Genomic DNA, 5,541 nt, shown 5'->3' on the forward strand with positions numbered 1-5,541 from the left:
GAAGCGAGGGGAGGAAGGTCAGACTACCAACACCGAGCCGCAGTATCGACGCTCTGGTTTTGAAGATGATGATGGGTTCTTTTCGGAGAAGCCATGGGTTTAAGAGAGTGAGAGAAAGAGATCGGAGAAAGGGGATGAGAGAGAAAGAGCAAATCGGGGAGAGGGAGAGAGGTCGGAGAATGGAGGATGAGAAAGAAAGAGCAGATCGGGGGGAGAGAGAGAGATCAGAGAATGGGGGATGAGAGAGAAAGAGCAGATAGAGGAGAGAGAGAGAGGTCGGAGAATGGGGGATGAGAGAGAAAGAGTATATCGGGGAGAGTGAAGAGAGACAGGGAGATGCATATGTAATTAATTAATTGAGTTAAGGGCAAAACTGTCATCAAATATTAAATTGGGTAAATGGAGTAAAAAACTCTTAGTGGAGTAAGTGGGAGTATATTGGCCCAAATTTGGGTAAGTGGTCATGGCCCTTTTGTTTTAACTCTTTCTCACTAGGCTCACCCAAGTAAGTATGATGTCTAGGAAACTAAGTAGAGATTAATGGTACTTAAGCGAGCTTTGCTCCACTGACATCTCTTCTTACTTTCCTAGTCATGTCTAATTGGAATTACCAAAAGGATTGAGTGACTACAATTTGTCTCAGTTTGATTTCTATTTTGGATTAGACTTTGGTTAAGAAACTTTGATGTAATCATTGGTTATTTTTATTAATAAAGTATCATTTTATTATTGAATGTCTTGGATTTTAATTCCGAACTTTATTATTTTTCAGTATGTTTCCTAGAGAGCTTGAATGCCTCATAGATAGTGGCACCACACATACTATATTGCGACATAGGCAATTATTCCTATGGATGCCGCCTAGTCGATCTTCAGTGACTACGATGGCAGGACCATCACAATTGCTTCATGGTCGAGGATCAGCTCAATTTATGTTGCCAAATGGCACAAGTGTTAACGTTACTGAAGCTCTATATGCTCCTAGGGCCGGAAGAACCCTATTGAGTTTTAAAGATATAAGAGCCAATGGTTTTCATGTAGAAACACATTGTGAGAATGGACAAGAGTTCATTTGCATAACCTCTAATGACTACGGCCATAAACGAGTATTAGAGAAACTTATGTGTCGCTCTAGTGGGTTATATGAAACCACTATTCAAATGATTGAATCCAACCATGTCATGGGAGATGACTTACGAGATTCTGACACATAAAGGCTTTGGCATGACCGTTTGGGACACCCAGATCGTGATACGATGATCCGTATACTAAAGACTTCACACGGACATCCATTTTTCAAAAGGAAAAGAAGTCAAACCCAAAATTCGGTCCAAGGAAGGGCATTGGCGCCACATGGCGCCATTCCTATGCAAAACCTGTCATCATTGGCTGAAGCCACCTACCCCCTGCGGCTTAGAGTTGGCTTTGACGCCAACACTGCCTCCTTGACCCAATTTTCTGCTTCTAAAGCTTATCTTTCGTTTTGCAAAGCCTGCTCTTTAGCAAAGTTAGGATCTAAACCATCCTATGCAAAGGACACCAAAGAAAATATCCCATTCTTAGAAAGAATCCAAGGTGATATTTATGGACCTATTCAACCATAGTGCTGACTATTTAGATATTTTATGGTGTTGGTTGATGCTTCGACACGCTGGTCACATGTCATGCTTTTGTCACAAGAAATGTTGCATGCTAAACTCCTAGCACAAATAATTAAATTACGGGCTCACCATAAGTCAATACATCTCGACAATGCTGGGGAGTTTACATCAAAAACTTTTGATGATTATTGCATATCCATTGGGATTGAAGTTGAACATCCTATTCCTCATGTTCACATCTAAAATGGCCTCGCAGAAGCCGCCATTAAAAGACTTCAAATGGTTGCTAGAGCATTGGTTATGCGCACCAATCTCCCTGTGTCTGCTTGAGGTTATGCATTATTGCATGCAGCCGTGCTTATTTGTCTGAGGCCTACTGCCACTCAACCTTTTTCTGCGTCCCAGCTAATTACTAGAAATGTACCCGATGTCTCACACTTACGCATATTTGGGTGTGCAGTTTATGTGCCAATAGCGCCGCCACAGTGCACCAAAATGGGATCTCAAAGACGATTAGACAATTATGTTGGATATGATTCTCCAATGATCATCTGCTATTTAAAACCCTTGACAGACACTACTAGAATTATGTAATTAGACATCAGTCCAGAACCGATGTAAAACTAAATTCCAACCGACCTCTTAGTGGCTGATGTAAAAGATCCAGACATCAGTATAAGCGCGTCAACAACCGATGTTCCGGACAATGACCAACATCGCTTCTAAACCAGAAATCGATGTATAATCGTTACAATCATCATAATTTTGTATGTTAACTATATTTAATTCTTCATATTTTCACATTTTATGCTTAAAAAAGTATATGTCAAACAATACCTACGTGAACATTTAAATCGATTACAATTTCAGAAATGATGTCTAACACTCTCGTAGACATCAGTCACCAAAAAATTTTGTTTTTTCGTGTCCACTTTTACGTGCATGTTGCCATCTTATTCTCTTGAGAACGATGTATATGCCACTGTGTACATCGTGTTTTTTATGTGAAACGATGTTTACTGATTTGTCGTACATCATTTCTTTTCAAATAAACTGATGTGTTTCTTGTTTGTAGACATCACTTCTATTTTTGAACACCGATGTCCTGTATTTCATGGTAAATCGGTTTAATTTATAACAGCTGATTTGTACGTTGACAGTAGATAATGGTTTGGTGCTTAGATATCGATGTGCATTGATTTTGTGTACATCAATTTTGAGGTGGCATTTCGATATGTTGATAATGATGAGACATCAGTCCAGATTTAGGTACTGATTTCTAATCTCTGAATTGACATCGTTTTCTTTGACATTAGTGTTTTGTTCCCCATTTATATACATCAGTTCATATATATAAGAATGATGTGCAAATAATCATCTAGTTGGTGGTGGTTGGAATTAAAAGATCTAGAAATACATTTCTCATCATCCAAAAAATGGGGCTTTCCATTAATTTTCTCATCTTCAATATTCATGATTATACATAATTCAAAAAATAAAACCCCAAAACCTACAAAGGCTAGCCCATACACATATTAGCAACCAACTACATCAGTTCTACATATATACACCAAACTTTCCTTCAAAGAAAAAACTAGCCTTTATCAAAATCATGTTAGTAGCCAAAAGTCTTAAACCAAACTCTGCATATAATTAGCCACTTCAATGCGCACCTCGTCAATTTGAGCTTGACTATATGATTTGTGCATCTTTACCGCCCACTAAAAATGTATAAAAGAACATATAAGTCACAATAGGGGTAAACAAGCTAATACTTAATTAAACCAAATTGTTCTTCGTAATAATGCATATACGTACCTTGGTTGGAAATGAAAGTATCTCATCCTCTATAATGTCCTTCATGTATCGCATAACATAATAGCCACACTCAACCCCACCCAGTTGTTTAGGTATGCCCTATTTTTTTAAATTATTGAATTAGGAACGCATATATTGACATACTAGATGTAATGTATTATCTCAGCCAATTAAACACATGTATAAACCTTACTGGAAGCGGTTTTACTTTAGGCAGTTTGTTGGCTCTACCAGTTTCAGCATTGAAGGTTTTCACCGCATTACACAACCATTATCATTATCCAATTTAAATGCTACTTGGTCGGATATGTTAAAAAACAGCTCAATGTATATAATGTAATACTTACTTTATCACCGAGGTCTCCCATTCTTTGTAATGGACTGGTTTTGGCAATAGATCCAATATGTAGATTTCACCTTCCCATAGGATAGTTAATATCCAATGGTTCCTGCAATAAAAATGAAGCCCACATTATGCAAAACTTAAAAGCAGTTTAATGATACCAAGTATACTGTAAATATTGCAGCACTACCCAGGATTGTAAGGCATAAAGAAAATACGATCAGATTTTTCCTCTTTTAACCAATCAACTAAGTACCGCACAAAGTCCGGTCTTTCACAATTATATGTAGCTGCCGGATCAACAAAAGCAAAGGTGTCCAAAAGGTCCCTTTCAGTAATAAGTTCATGCAAGTACCTGTGTTAAAAGCTAAGACATGAAATGCAGGAAAACCCCATAATCCATATCACATATTAATAAAAAAACTTAACATCTATGTAAACTTCATAACCCCAAAACTACATGCAAACAATGAAATAGCAGTACTAATGTCCATTGCCTTCCGTCCAACCAAATGCTACCAATTGTCCAAAAAAAAATTGCCACCCATATCAATTGTCTAAAACGACAAGATCTTTCGACTTATACAACAAAAGACTTTAGATACACTAAATTAGCCATCTCTATAAGTGTGCTGATGTTCCCATTCAACATGTCATTTCTGTATAGAAAAAGGGATGAAAAGAAAGAAAATCACACGAACTGTCTGCAATTCCATGGGCATTACAATATAAAGACAATAGAATTGAGAAAGAACTATATATCAATGTACAAAGTACCAACCAAAATAGATAAAAAAAAGTAGAGCTGAAGAACAAACGCCTATAAATGGATTAACATTAGAGACCAATTAACCAAACTAGAATACTGAGCTGCAAAAAAAAAAAAAAATGGAATACTGAGATCAGAGATTTATATTGGATCATTTCTAGCTCAACAAAATAAGAATATATTATTGCACTAGAGAAACTGAAGCTTACCCCTCATATGCTACTATAACTCCTTGGCCAATCCACTGCATCTCTAACAGATTAATCACATTCTCAAACAAGATAAAGAGTTGCGTGGGTTCGCCAAACACTTCTTTAGAAAACACCGTGCTTATTGAGCTCCCCGTTTCTTTCATGATAGTTGTTGCATGTTTATACAACAACTTGCAGCGCTTCGACACCCACAGATTAATCTCCACTTGATCAAACAATGACTTGACGAATTGCGGGTTCTTCTTTTTATGCAAATCCCCATAAAATTTACATCGTTAATACCACAACCCAATTGTCATTATCTATTGCTAACTCACTTCTGCGACTATTCTTCCATAACAATTAAACTGTCATAAAAGATGCAATAACATATTGATGTAATTAGAGTTGCACCTTGCTTTCTAGAAAAAGATAAAATAAATAAATTAATAATCAATGCATGTTCTGATAAAGATGAGAAACTTTTGTGATTTATTTGGTGTTGCAGATTCAACTTGTTGATAACATAAAGCAATACTTTCAGTTTTGGTTTTCTCTCAACTAGTAGCATTGCCTTCAATTGCTAAAAGATGCAACATATAACATGTAGCAATTAAACAACACCTAAGCCAATAAACTAATCATAAAAGATGCAGCATCTAGCAAAATCCAACCACCTAATTTAAATTTAATGGCTTCTTTAACCCAAAACCTACCGAAACAGAAAACTCATTAACCAAATGTACCTTAAACATTGTCCGGACATCAAGATCCTCAGGCCAAGCTACGTGACTCCCACGAGCTTCCCTAACGAATTCC

The sequence above is a fragment of the Rosa chinensis genome, chromosome 3 (genome assembly GCF_002994745.2).
Source record: "Rosa chinensis cultivar Old Blush chromosome 3, RchiOBHm-V2, whole genome shotgun sequence".
Lineage (NCBI taxonomy): Eukaryota > Viridiplantae > Streptophyta > Magnoliopsida > Rosales > Rosaceae > Rosa > Rosa chinensis.